Below are 15,933 nucleotides of genomic sequence, written 5' to 3' on the forward strand. Positions count from 1 at the left end.
CCTCTGTCACCCACCAAGTCTCCTTAGACACTGGCCCTACCCATAGCCACAAGAAAATCAAGAAAACCGCTGGCCCTGAGGTCAAGATTCACCTTGAGGTTAAAACTATCCTTATAGAGTTGAATTCAGACACCAAAAAGAGTACATAGAGTGATAGGAGAACCAGTAAGTGTCTCTAGTTGAAAAAATTTAAGTGCACCCCCCCCCACCCCCCCAAAGAATGACTCCAACTCTGATTATTCTAAAAGTGATGTCAAACCTGGAAAAAAGAAGAGACTACCTCAGAACACAAATCCTACCCCCATCCATATTAGCCCCTCCCATATTTCTAACAGCCATGAGGCTATCTCAGTTAGAAGTTGGGGGAAAGATATCACATCCCTAAGGAAAGAAACCCCCATAGGTGTTAGGAAGAAAGAAAAATATAGCAACATTAAGGCAAGACTAGAAAGGCTTGAGCAATCTATGAGGGGCCTAGCTAATAATCAAACTGGTATCACTAGAGATTTGAAACTTTGGTTAAGTTTTTGACCAAGGTCATGAACTCTGTGGCCACCACCTGTTACTTTTTGTAGGTGAATAAAGAGGTGAAGGACCTGGGCAAGATAACTAATACAACGTTATCCATCTAGGAGTTTCAGGAAGAGGACTCGATGAAGACCATACTAGATAAACTAGTTAAGGTGGAGGGAGAGGATGTGGATAAGGACACGCTTGAGGAAAATAAGAAAGACAACTAAGGGTAGGAAGAGGGAAGCTAGCCCTATGTTTGGTGTTTATTTTTGTTGTTATTATGATCGTGTCTATGAACTTTGTACCCCACAAGGTTTTACTTTTTATGCTTATATTGATTAATGGGATTAATAATAGTAATTTGTTTAAGTGTTACTAGTTTACTTTATAGTCTTTTCTACATATTAGTTTAAGGATTTATTGTATTATTAATTTTACTATAGAAATATCTTGTATTTTAAAGTTTAAAGTTGTTATCAGTTAGATGACTCAAAGATAACATCTGGCTGATTCTTCAACTTTTTTGTGCTCTAGGGATAGCCCCCCATCCTTTTGGCTACTACTAAATACTTCAAAAACTAAACACAAGCTCTCAATCATTTTGTTGTTATACAAGTATGTGATTTCTATTATTATTAAATTATCCCCTTCAAATACTTAATTTTCTTAAGTTTTATTTTCATTTCTATTTACATCATGATAATTCATAAAATATCTTTACTAAAATTCACATCTATGCACAAATGTTTGAAGGAATAAACTAAAGAAGGCAATGGATCATGATGTGCCACCTCTTAGAAATTTACCTCTCATTTATTTACTTTTACAACATCTTCCATAAACATCATTTTTTTAATAAACTTTTAGAAAATATTAAACTAATTGTCAGATGCATGTATCTTCAAACTATGAATATTGAAGTATACATAATTAGGACACCACAAATTTTTTTTTTATAGTCCATATTAACAAGATCATTTTAATATTTTAAATTCTTAATTAGGAAAACTCATCTTTTTGACATATATTCTAGAATATCTCAATATTTTAAATTCTTATTGTAAACTTTATATTAAATGTAACATTACAACCAACTTTTTTACTAGTTTTAATTTCAAAAGCATTAAAACACATTCAAAAATTAATAATAATAATATAATTTAAAAAATAAATAATAACAACAACACAAAAAAAAAATCTAGAGAGTACGTTGTATCTTTAATAATACTTTGTATATTCTTTTACTACTACCTCTTAAGGATTTATTACCAAGCATCTTGACTTTTGATTTAATTTTCTAATCCATTTTGAGAAAAGATCATTATCTCTTGAAAGTGATTTCTAACAACATGAATATAAATATTAAACCTCTTTTGAACCACTTTGATCTTTGTAACAAGATAACAAGTTTTATTTTTATAATCATCCTTATTTCCATGATAACAATGAACTCTTTTGTTACTACTAAAAATAATTTGAATATATAGTTCCTTTCAAAGTGGTCACACTTATTTTTTATTAAAGTACAATTAGATTTGAAGTGAGTATAAGCTTTCTTATGAAATTAATATATGAGTAAAGAAAGAAAAATCTAAACATCTACTAGAACAAAACTAATGAAGAACTAAAGAAACAAGGGAAAAAACCCTTAAAGTTCTCACAAATGTTTCAAAAAGTTGTAATTTATGTGTTATTTCCTAATTAATACTATTCACCTTACTCACAATATCATTAATGGGGGAATCTTTTTGTCCTTTCTTTAGATTCTAGTTGCAAGGTTGAGGAGAAACCATTTTATTTTCTTGTAGAATGACATCTTTGTCATATATGAGAACTTTCTTGGTATATTTGAGTCTACCATAGAGAGAGAGAGAGAGAGAGAGAGGGGGGGGGGGGGGGGGGGGGTTAATCTTTTTTTAGAGTGATTATGTATCCTTGAGAGAGAGAGAGAGAGAGAGAGAGAGAGAGAGAGAGAGAGAGAGAGAGAGAGAGAGAGAGAGAGAGAGAGAGAGAGAGAGAGAGAGAGAGAGAGAGAGAGAGAGAGAGAGAGAGAGAGGGAGGTTAATTTTTTTTTAGAGTGATTATGTATCCCTATCATTAAGTTTCTTAAGGACCTAGTCAAAGTGGCTATGCATTTTACAATGATAGCATTGAATATATTTCTTACCAAGTCAACTTCTACCACTTCTTTGACCATGATCTATTGTATACTTGTCTCCTCTTGAGTTGTTTTGGTTACTATAGTTTCCTTCTAGTGTTTTTCCTTTTACTATTGATAATTTCATTCTATGTGATCTATGACTTTGCAAAACTTATTTCTCATCACTTCTTTCTAGTACTATATTTCTTCATAACAAAAGAGATCTACCTATTTGATCAAACTTGAGAGAAAATATTTTTCTCAATAACTATTACAACATAATTCTGCCTTGATATTAGAGTATATAAAAAAATTTAAACTACAACTTTTTTGTTCACAAATTTTTCAAGATTGGCCATTTAACTACATCATTTATGCTGCACAATAATCATTTACACTAATAACTTCTTGCATCTTCAAATTATCTTTTTAATATATAACTTAACAACTTTAAGTTGATCATAACCTTACTGATCTTCTATGCATCTTTGTATATGCTTATAGCTTATATATATATATATATATATATAATGTAAATCCTCTTCTTACACTCCTTCCTAGCTATTATATTACTAACTATACTATTATGGAGCTAGCTCTATTCCTAATCTACTTTTATAACATCTCATTAATCCCAGCTATTAAGGAACTAGAAAAAAGTTTAATTTCAAATGATGGATTGTAGAGATATAGAATAGGAAATAGTTCTCTTTCTAATATACTTTTATTTAACATCTCATTAATCCTGGCTATTAACGATTTAGCAAAGACTTAAATTTCAAGATATTAAGGAATTAGTAAAGAGTTAAATTTAAAATGATAGATTTTAGAAATATAGAAAATAAAATCTCTAACCCAAACCCATCACTAATAGCTCTCTTTGTAATCTAGTTCTATAACATCTCATTAATCCTAGCTATTAAGGATTAAGCGAAGAGTTAAATTTCAAATGATGGATTGTAGAGATATACAATTTAAAATCTACAATAGAAACTAATCATTTGATCTAATATGAATGAAATTTAGAAACCAACCATATTCTTTAAATTTATTTAAAAAACAATTGCAACTAATGCTTCAACCTAGGCAGGATGCAAGTGTACAATCGACAAGTTTAGATTTGGGGGATCAAAATTGATCTATTAGTTGATATGGTAATACAGGTGCATTTATTCTCACATTCACACATTATTAATAATTTCAAAAGAAAAAAAGAAATGAAAAAGACCTCTAAATTTCTACTTCTTATCTAGGCTTGAACCCTTACCTTATCTCTACTTAATCAATATTCAAAATGGACTTGAAATCATTGGGTTTCTCAAATATATGAATGATTTGGAAAGAATCTACTAATTGATTTTTTTGATGAATAGTCCCTTTCTTATATTAAAAAAAATACAATAAAGTTACATATTCACAAAAAGTGGGACTGGGGTAAATAGGATCACCCTGCGAGTTCATATGGCCAAAGGCCAAACATCAACTATTGATTAAAAAAAAACTTTAGAAAACATAAAAATCCTCAAGCTACTAGTGCAACACTAGGTGAAGGAGGAGGATCCTTATCATTAGAGCCCCACTTGAGGATGGGGTGTGTAAATGGCTTAGGGAGAGCCCATCTATCATTATTAGCAACAACATTATCTTCATCTTTCTCTCCCTGAGGCTTGGGAGGAGGAATGGCTAATTCTAGCTAGAGAAACACCCTCTTGGGGTATGAGTGCATAGAGGGCCAACTAGTAGTAGAAATAGTAGGAGGAGCCATTGGAGACCACCTCAAGCTAGGCCTCTCAGGAGGTGAGGCAAAGTGGTGCCAACCACCAGATCTTGTAAAGTAGTGTAGTTGAGAGCAAGGAATGTGTGAGCAGCAAGCAGAACTGCTACATCCTCAATAGTGACTATGAGGAGGAGTATGGTCATCGGAGGCCAAATCCAATAGAACATGAGCTACCATACAAGGGGCATTTCCCCAATGTGCCAAAAGCTCCTATAAATGAGCCACCTCTAAAGCCACTTTATCTATTTGTACTTGAATATGCAACATGACATTGTTATAATTACATTATTTAGCATACATAGCAACATTAATGTCAAGTGTGTTGTTAGCATAAATAATTGCACTGTGATCTTTCCAAATGGTAAATAAGATATCTAATTTGAAAGCATTCCATATCTAGGAGTACTATAAGGGTATCTGAGTATTGTCATGTAGAACAACCATATAACAAGAGAAAGGTTCTAGGTAGAAGGGGCGAACGAGATCATGGATCCATTACTAGTAACACTTAGCCTATCTACAAAACCAAAAAATGTGCAAAATGGTCTCTAGTTGACCACAAAAACAGCAACGAGGGTCAAGAACACCTACATGCCACAATCGGTGGTCCAAATGCAACCCTTTGAAAAGAATAGACTAGGTGAAATGCACAATTTTGGGTTCAATGATGGCTTGCCACATAGTGGAGAACCTATGACTCCAAGTATGGTTAGAAAATTGCAAATGCCATCATTAGTTGAGAACTTCAACCATGGGTAGGTGAGGAACCAGCCATCAGTAACTCAGCCTAGGCTTATAGTTGGTTACCAGGGTGTCTAGATACCGCTTCCAATCTTTTCACCAATAGTGAAAAGACTAAATGCACACTTTATGTAACAAATGTTGAGGCACCGCAAAAACTAGAAGATCAAAATTTTGTCAATCTACATGAGTGAGCCAGAATTACACTTTCATATCCTCCTATGACTGTAAGCTCATAGTAACTCTAGGGAAAAGATCTTTAGGAGTCCTTATGCCACATTTTTAAAAATGGAGAGCATGAGCCCCATGCACCTTAGCCACAGGGACAACCTTGGATAGAAAATAATGGTGACCACCAAAGATTGTGTTGGTTCATGGAGAACCCATCTCTGAACCCATTACCAACCCAGCAAAGCCAAGGCTTAATTTCTTCCTATGATTTTCAAATACTCTTGAAAAATAAAGTACCATGAATCTAGATAGGTTTAGTTGTGACAAGAAGGGTTTGAAATCCAATCCCCTTCCAGGCTAGCCAGTGAACTGGAAATCCTAAAGAAATGTAATATCTTAAAAAAATCTTCCAATCTTTATTTCTAGAAAGATCTCAAATCACCCCTTTGGCACACAAAGTAGTACCTTTATTCTAGGTGGATAGCAAGCCTAGGCCACCAGAATCTTTGGGAAGATAACAAAAATCCCAGGTGATGCTATGAAAGACCTCGTGAGATGCATCTAATGCCTAGAGGAAATCATGTAATAGGCACTCAATTTTGAGATAAGAGGCCTTTAAAGGAGCCCAACAAGAGGAATAGTATACATGGGTGGTGGCAAATAATTTGGAACAAATCTAGAATTTTCTCATAAGGGCAAGAGGTTTGGTGATCCAATGCTCCAAATTCTTCTCTACTTTGGCAAGAACCACATTCTAGAGCTTGATGGTTGAGGCTTAGAAGGTAAAAGAGATGCCCAAAAAATGATAGACTTTCCCATGTAGAACCCATTTCCATTGATATTGCCCAAGCCAAGCAGGATAGGGATGGGAAGACTACCTATAGCAAAGAGTTTTGTGCCACTGAATAGTAGACCCTGAAGCAAGATAGAATATGTCAAGACATTGCAAAGAGGAGGGGTAAAAGCACAAACCTGTGTCACCTTTTATAAAGAAACGTGATATCAGAATGTGACAGTTCAACATTCATGACAAAAAAAATGGTATTTGTGTTTAAAATATGAAGATGATGTAAACTGATAAAATGTGTAGAATTGTATGAATTTTATGCCTACAATTTTTTTAATTTTTTTGACTAAGAATTTATTCATTTTATTTTATTTTGAAGTCCCTTTTTTAACTGTAAAAAATATAGGATGTAGTTCCCGTCAAACAAGTATGTGAAAATCGCCTTTTTTTGTTCTAATTTGAAAATATTTTATAGATGACATGTATAGCTAGTGCACAAAAAAAGAAATAATTATTTTTGATGTATATTTTCTTTGTTATAAGTACTCAAGTTCGACCTTGTCAGAATCAAACAGTTTTTTCCTCCCATCAAAACTTCCCTATCAAATCTATACCTTCATGAAAATAAATTACATATTCGTGAAGAGGATTCTCTCCTCTAGTGATAAATATTTTATTTTTATTTTTTTGATATGATTTACTATTTTTTTTCATTTTTTGAGAGAGCATCTTCTGAAATGTTAAAATATCGACTTATAATATTTTGAGATTATAACATATTATAACTAATCAAAACACTCAAAAATTTATATAATGATGATATTGAATTTGAAATCTATAAAAGGGTATTTTTAGGTTTTTTTAAAAATTGAGTTTTGATAGAGAAATGAGATTTGACCAAAACAGGTTTTTGTATCACAAACGGTGACACAGATCTATGTTTTTACCCGGAGGCAACATTCTCTTCATCCTTAATGAGAGTGAGGAAGGAGTCATCTGTAAAAATGCCATTCACAAGCTGATTAGGGGAATTCAAGAGGGAAATACCATGGAGCCTCCCTTGTGAGATGGCATTTGTGAGCAAATACCCAAAACCTCTAGTTGCAAATGCATATAAAGAGGGTGTCAGTGGGCAGCCTTTTCAAATTGAATGATAAATCCCAAAGGCTTGAGACTAGTGGCCATTAATGGAGACACAAGAAAAGGAATCCCCAAAAAGCATCAAAATTAACTGCAGAAAAGTAGGGCCTGAAGCATTGCAAGGATGAAAGGCCACTCAATCTGGTCATAAGATTTGGAAAAATCAATCTTGAGAAAGATGGTCTATTGCTTGGAATGTTGAGCCCATTCCATCCCTTCCCACATAATAATTATATTGTCTAGGATATAATAGGATTTGATAAAACCCATATATTCAGGGCGAATGATCTGAGGAAGAGGATGATAGATTTTAAGAGAGAGAACCTTGGCAATAATGTTGTAGGAGACATTCAACAAAGTGATGGGCCTCCAATTTCATATATCTTAAGGGTCACCCACCTGAGGTATGAATTTTATATTCCCCTAGTTAATAATATTTCCTAGAGAGTGGGAATTGTAGGCTTCAATGTAAATCTTATGCAGGTCTGGTCCAATCTCATCCCAAAAGTTTTTGTAAAATTTACAAGGGAAATCATTACAACCACAGGCCTTATCATCCACCATGGAGAAGACAACTTCCTTGAGGTTTGCTAAAGTGAGCTTCTACTCATAGAATGCATATTATTCTAGAGTGAGTCTTTTAGTAGTGACATCCAAATGAGCCTGCAAGGCTTGATCCTAGGCTTTCGAGGGACCCTATGCTATGAAAAAAATTTCATAGTGGTGAACAAAAGCTTGGAGAATGTCAAGAAGGTCACAGAAGGAGTGCTGACCCTCCCAAATGTGTTTGATCCCCACCATAGAATGGTGCACCCTCAACACATTGAAAATTTCCTTGGAAGCTTGATCACCTACCTCCAGCTAGTGCAGGTAGGCTAACTAACTGCAACCTCCTTTTCATGATAAAGGTTGCCAAGCTAAACCTAGAGATTTATATCAAATGGATTCATGGCTAGAGCTTCAATGGCCATACAAAAATCTTTAGTAGTGGCCTCATAGGATCTCTTGCAATAAGTGGCCAGTTGCCTCCCATAAATGTGGAAAAACCTAGTATTATGGGTGATGGCATCATTCCACCACTGAATCCACCCAGAGGAAGAGTGGGGCCTAGGTTCAAGGTTCCAAGCTGTTAAAATATGAGCGGTGATGGGTAGATGTGACAACACTAAAGTATTAAGGTAGAACTGAGTTTTACAATTATGAGGAGGGGCAGAATGCTAGGTAATGGATAAGTGGATGGGAAAATGGTAAAAAAGAGTCATGTCAGGGAGTGGAGTGACAAGCAGCAGACTCGTGTGAGAAAAATAAAAAAAGGACTGAGCAAAAATCATAGCATGGTCCAACCTTTTAAGGACCTTGTCACATCCCTCTTGAAAGTTGCACCATGTGTACTAGACACCACCAATCTGGCAATGATGAACATTGGGATTAACAAGACCTAGCTTGTTCCACATGTAAAACTAGGCTCCTCACTCTCTAGTTGACCATCAAAAAGGCAAAAGGCCCACTTTGTCAAGCCAACTCAACCATATTGAAATCTCCACAGAATATCCAGGTGAAAAGTGGCAAAGAATCAGCTAGCCACCTCCACAAGTTTGAGTGCTCAACTAAATCATTAGGGGTGTAGATATTGACAATTCCAAAAGGATGATTTTGAAAAGACAACAAAATCCAAACAACTGTCTGCATGGGGTCAAAACTATAGGAAATAACAAAAGGGAAAATTTAAGGAGACAGGAGAGTGACTACACCACCTTGACCAGCTTCATGCTGAGAAGAAAAGCTAACACCAACTAGCCATATCACATGGCAAGATGAGTTAAGAAGAAACCTAGAGACATTGACTTCTTGTAGGTAGAGAACATCAATATTGCCAAGCCTACGCTTGGTATCACGAATAGAATATTTTCTAGGGAGGTCTGTTAGCCCTGCACATTCCAGGAGAGAAAATTCATTATAAACCACCTTGCATGTTCTCCTCATCCCCAAGTGAGGAAAAGCTATTATGCAAGAAAGCAGAGGATTCAAATGAGGGGTCACCCAAAGTGATGGCTCTTCGTTTATTCCCAGTGATAGAAACTATATTCTAGCCTTCAAGGCTATGAGAGTGATGGCAAGATGGAGAGGAAATCATAGAATTTGCTTGAGGTGCATGAACCCAAGCAGCTTGGACCTCTAGTAGTTATGTCCCCTACAATGCAGGGTTTGAAATAGGTAGTAGTACAACCATGGGAACCTTGTGTATTGTGGGCACAAGAGGAGCCACACTAGAGCTGTGACAGATGGGTTCTTGAGAAATAGGGCTTGGCTTAGTAGTAGGTCCTTGCCATTCTTAACAAGTATTGTCCCCTCATCTTTTTTGACTGCCAAAACTACCTTGGGTTGTTGCACTGAAGAGTGATTTTCCTCAAGAAGAGGACAATCTTCTATCTTATGGCTACCAGATTCAAAATGAAAGCAATCATTTAGGACATTTAGGTAAAGCACCTTTTGGGTAAAGGTGGTAGCATTGATCTAAATCTCCATAGATTCCTTAAGGTCCCTAGAGATGTTGACCTCAACGCAGACCCTCTACTAAGGGTGGGCATTGAAAACTTTGTCCAGTTCCACACAAATCACTTTGCCCACAGTTTGGGAAATTTCTAGGAGGAAAGACTAGCAAGAGTTGGGTAGCCCAGGGAACTCTACCCAAACTGGAACCCTAGGTTTGTGATAATTTGAGATGCAAAAATCTTGAGACCATGTCTGAAAAATAAGTAGAGATGAGCAAACTATCCATGGCCCATGGCTAAAAATGCTCTCAGTTTGGGAGGGGTTACCAAAAAAAAACAAAAGGAAATGCTTTGTCCGGCTCTAAATCCTTTCAAGGTGAATCCCCTAGGGGGTCCAGGCCTGGGCTACTCATTCATGCAGCATGCTTTCAGATGGAGTGCGACCCACAAAATACCCAATAAGGGTTTTGGTTTCTAGCCATTGATAAGTAGATTCAAAAGTAGAAATATTCAAAACTAGGGTGGGACTGGAATTACCTCATGAAATACCTTGGGCACAAATTTGTGTGGGTGTTTTCTCAGCGGGGCTATTTTTGCATGCAACAACAACTCTAGCACTAGTAGCAACTGCTAGGAGAGGGTTGAGGCCATTATATCCTAAAGTAAATTTTCACACTAAATGTGAAATGACATACAATGAGGTAGAAAGGGCTCAGACGCAAACTATACAAACCCTAGTAGAGCACATTTCCTCTTGTCTCTTCTATACAAAAGCTACTAATTGATTAACATGGAATCAATAAAAGCAAATGGGCTGGCATAATGTTTGAGAAAACTGCAAGATTAGGTCCTATATTATCTTATTTAATCTATATTTGGAGGTGAATGGTTGATATTTTTAGTGGGAAAATGTGAAGATCATACTCACATAAATAACTATTTGATTCAATGCTCATTGTTGTTGTTGGAATGCTAACTCCAATGTTTAGGCCATCTCTAGGTACATCAATAGACATGAGAGGGTAACCATTGTATATAGCCATATTTTTTGGGTCCATGGAAATTATCCCCTTCTTTTTCTAGGCCATTATCATCTTGCACACTGGCTAAAAACAAACACTTAAGCATAGGTTGCAATGTGAAGGTTATCTCAAATATTGCTCTGATTGTTCCAAGACATACATCTTGGCATCTTTAAGATCTGAATTTGATTCTATCAAGAATTTTAAAAAAAAAAAAAAACTAAAGAATAAAGAATACACTAATGCTTAGTCTCACATAAAAGAATAAAGTGGCAGAGAAGTCTTAGTGATCATCCCAAATGCCCATAAGATTTAAACACAATTACAACGACGGGGGGTGTTGTGATGTGGAGCATAATCAGACTTGGAGGTTTATTTGGTGTGGTTTTCTCCATATATTATTTCTACAGGAGTTTGGGGGCAGCACCCTAGGTGTACTCCTTGTCATAGTATAGGGTGGATTAGATGAGCAATACCCCAACAAGGGTTTTTGGGGGCAGCATCCCTAAAGTCAAAAATGAGTTTACATCGTAAAAGGCATTGGCTACTATTTTTTCTATTGGGCAACTTATTATAGCCCTAATTTTGTAAGTAGTAAAAGCTTGTATAAAAAGGATTATGGTTAGGGACTTCATACTGTAATTGTGATATTGTAGCTTCTTGTGGTGGTATTTAGCTGTAAGGGTGTGCAGATTGTCATCACTAGATAATAATAATATTGGACTTATTGTTGGTGGACATAGCCTATGGATTGGGTGAAACACATTAAATCTTGGTGTCTTGTGTTTTCTTTTATGTGATCTACTATTTTCTAGTATTGGTTATATATTTGCATGTAATAGTTATTTTCATCTAAAATTCAATCCTAATAGATAGTAGCATTTATAACTTACAAATATAGTCACAAAATTTTCCCATTGACTTACTCAAATCAAAACAATTCAATTAAAAATAATCATTTCTTGAAAATTCCCATTAAAAAAAATACACAAGCATATTATTATAGCCCTCACAAAATGTTGACAACAATTATCTCCATTAAATGACTTGTGGTCCATTCAAGCGACATTCAATTTTTTTTATTTTTTCTTCAATTTTGGTTAAACTATAAAAAAATCCAATGTTGAAAGGAGCCAAATTAACCAAAACAAACACATCAAAATTTAAAAAATAAAATTATTTTAGATCGTTCTCATTTTATACTTAGTGAACACTTTTTGGCAGTTTTTCTCCTTCTATCAAACTATCGTAGAGCTATGAACATATATAACTTGCTAGAAAATAAATTAGCCTTAACCTTTTTTTTCGAGTAGTATCTGAGGTGATGTAATAAAGATGAAAACTCTCAAATACCTCTCATGTTCAGTTGTGTCCCATACCTACAATGGAAAAGTAATCTCAAGGTTGACATTAGTATTCTAGATGACTTGAAAAAGGAAATGCCTAGCCAATAAATTGAAAAAAGAAACAAGATGTTGCAAATATGAATATCTTAAATCCAATGCAAATTACTAATTATCAAAAATGTATAAATCTTATACCAAGTTGTTGTTTTATCTTTCTTTTTCTGCCATGATAGCCTACATACTTGCAGTGTTACAAGTATGTTGTCAATTTGAAGTTTATTTTTCATGAAGTCTACACCTATGGTTGATTTGTACAAGTTAGTGAATCTTTTACTTATGTATCTTTGATCATTTTTAGGTGATCTATAAGAGATTCAAGTAACAGTAAGCTATTAAGAAGTCATGGGAAACTATAGATTTTGGAACATCAACTTTAGGTAGTTAAGCTTGTGGGTCAAGCACTAATCCAAATGACACTCTGCTAGGTTGATGATAGATCATGAGAATGATGTAGAACTTTCATGAAAATCAATTATTACACAGTTGAATGGAGGACTTTCTGATTAATTGTGCAATAATTTTTTAACACCAACCTTACTTTTGGATTGTAATAAATGGTTCATCATCAGAATGAAGGAGAGCAAAGGAAAATAAAATTGTCCTAAATTTATGGAGTGAGTAGTAATATCTATTAAAAATGTTTAGAGAATGAATCATTATATGGGGAGTACTAGTAGAGTTGTACTACCTAAGTACTAGTAGAGTTGTATTGCCTTTTTCTTTCTAGTTCCCAAAATGCTTGGCTTTATTTTGGTGATAAGCACATTGTTCTTTTTTGCCCTAAAAATAAATTAATTCCTCTTAACTATACTTCAAGAAACCAAGATTAGTTTTCCATGCCCATACTTTGAATACATAGGATTACATTTATTAAGGGAGCTAAAATCACAAAGAAACATGGAGAAGAGGGGAAATTTGAAGACTGGCATGGACCATTGGACACAGAATGCAAAGTTTGATGTTTTTGCTATTGGAATGTGTAATTTCTCCTTAAATGAAATCTAAAATAATACTAGAGGATTCTAGAAACTCTAACTGGATTACCGAATAGGGGTAGGTAAAATTAATATTTAATTTTGTAAAGTTCTACAAGTCATTTGTGTAGATAGCTCTAGAAAGGTCTATTTGTTCTATGTCCATTAATTTAGATGTTTCCACAAACAATCAAAGACCTTTATAAAAGAGAGGCAAAGTGTAATGGTTTTATATCGATTAGGCAATGAAATGATTCTATAATTTCTATAGGTGCCTATAGTGTGTATTTTGTGTTTAATTATTATTGTTGTGGATCCAATCCATCCACCTCCATCAAATTGGTATTAGAGAAAAATTAAGATCTTGGTCCACCTCCTACAATTGGTAGTAGAGCTATCCCGTGTTTTTGCAATTGGTATCAGAGTTGGGTGAACATAATTTATGATCATGATAAAATAGCAAGTGATATTTTGGTGCAGCCAGGTTGTGAAGTTCATATGGTGAAGATAATATCTTTTGAAATAAAGAAGTACATAATTGTTGTTGATTAAAGAGGAATCAATGTTTTGGTGCTACTAAAATATGGATTATTTATATATGTTATAGAAAAGAAAATTATTTTGAAGAAGACAACATAGGAAGCATTGAGAATCTATGAAAAAAAGGAAAGAGGGAAGGTTGGCAAGAAAGCACATTATTGAGGACAACATAATTAGTGGAAAGAAGACTTTTTTTAAAGATTATGAAAGAACCAAAGTGTTTGTAAAGCACAGAAGAAATAATAGAGGAAAGAACAAAAGGTATGGTCATTTGAGAAATTCTCCTATTGTTGTTAAAGGAAAAGAAAGGATATGACATGGAATCAAGTTTGATACTTATGTAGGGTTTGTTTCAAGTTGTTTGAAGATTTAATTCTAGAAGTAGAAAGGCATTTAGAATTTTCTAGAAAGAGTAAGGTGTGTTAAATATTGATTTCAATGGGAAAAGCTCGTAGAGTTCAAAAAGAGAAGACAAATAAGTTAGAAGAAGAATTAATCATGGTGAAAAAAGAAAATGCTAGATTATTGTGTGAAAGAGATATTTTGCAAAAGGAATTGGCAAAAGTAAGAAATGAGATGGGAGAAGAAATGTCTAAATTTTTTAATGAAATTATTGTTTATATAAAAAAAAATTGAAGAGGTGGAAAATAGCTTTAAATTTGTGGAAGAAGTATGTAATTGGTAGGTGAAGGAAGCATGAAAACATAGAGAGCAGAATAAAGAACTACAAGAAAAGTTCAAGTTGTTTGAAGATGTTGAGAAAAAGAACAAAGCTTTAGAGGAAAATGTGGAGAAATTGGAAGAGGAAAATAGTATGGTAAAGCAGGAATTGTCTACTTTGAAGCAAAAGAAACAATTTTTGAATGCAAAACCATTTGAATGCGATGTATCACATGACACAAATGATTTGAGTGATTATGGGATTGAGAAATGTGATTTTGCTGAAGTTGTTTGCAAAAAGGACTGTAATGATAAACATGAAAATTGTATTGATAGAACTTCTAGTTATCATAGTATTGGCTTGAAGATTATGGAAATAATGGGTTTCAAAGTTAAAGGTCTAGGAAACGATTACCCAGGATTAAGGAATTTGATTCAGACTATAGTCAGTTCAAAATATGCAGATGTTGAATTTGATGTGGGTAGGGGAAAGATAAATAAAGGTTCAAGAGAATCAATTGAAAGCATAAAGATTGTGCAATGTTCACACTAAAATAGGAAAGGGCATACAAAGGATAGATGTTGGTATATACATCCTTGTAATATTTATGGCTTGAAAAATCATTGTTATAAGACATCTTGGAATAAAGAGTGGAATAAAGATTTTATGGTAGGTTGCATCAAAATGGATTGTGGATGGAGCTATGGATCAAATTGGCAAAGAATTGGATGAATGATCAAAGTTTTATTTAGGTACAAATGTTTAAGTGTAAGAAGGAATGCAACAGCATTGGGAAATAGATTAGAGCAAGGAATCAAAGAGGCAAAAGGTTATTACTAAACCATGTCATCGACATTTGTGACAAATGAGGCATGATTATCAATGGATCTAATGAAAAGAGGAAATTGTTGGTAGCCAATTGCTTACAAAATGTTTGAAGAAATTAAAGGCTGTAGCCTTGGGAGACACTATTAATGAAGAAATTAACAAATACAAAGGTTATCAAAAAATGGCATTTTGGCATTAGGAAAAAGAATGGATTTGGATTTGTATGTAACAACATTTGAGGTTGAAATGAGGGGGGAGTGTTCAAATGTATAATTTCCCCTCAAATGAAATATAAAATAATACTAGAGGATTCTAGAAATTCTAGCTGGATTACCATATAGGGTTAGGTAGAATTAATATTTAATTTTGTAAATTTCTAGAAGTCATTTGTGTAGATAGCTCTAGAAAAGTCTTTTTTTTTTATGTCCATTAATTTAGATGTTTCTAGAAACAATCAAAGACCTTTATAAAAGAGAGGCACAATATAATGGTTTTATATCAATTAGACAATGAAATGATTCTATAATTTTTATAAGTGCCTATAGTGTGTATTCTATGTTTAATTATCATTTTTGTGGATCCAATCCATCCACCTCCATCAAATCGGTATTAGAGAAGATTTAAGATCTTGGTCCACTTCCTACATTTGCTACTTATGATAGTGAAATGTTTTGGCTTTGCCATGTTTTGAAGTGAAATAAAACTACTAGACTATGAGACAAAAATAACATACTATAATAG

The sequence above is a fragment of the Cupressus sempervirens genome, chromosome 6 (assembly GCF_028749045.1).
Source record: "Cupressus sempervirens isolate cs-2001-9-10 chromosome 6, ASM2874904v1, whole genome shotgun sequence".
In the NCBI taxonomy this organism is placed as follows: Eukaryota; Viridiplantae; Streptophyta; class Pinopsida; order Cupressales; family Cupressaceae; genus Cupressus; species Cupressus sempervirens.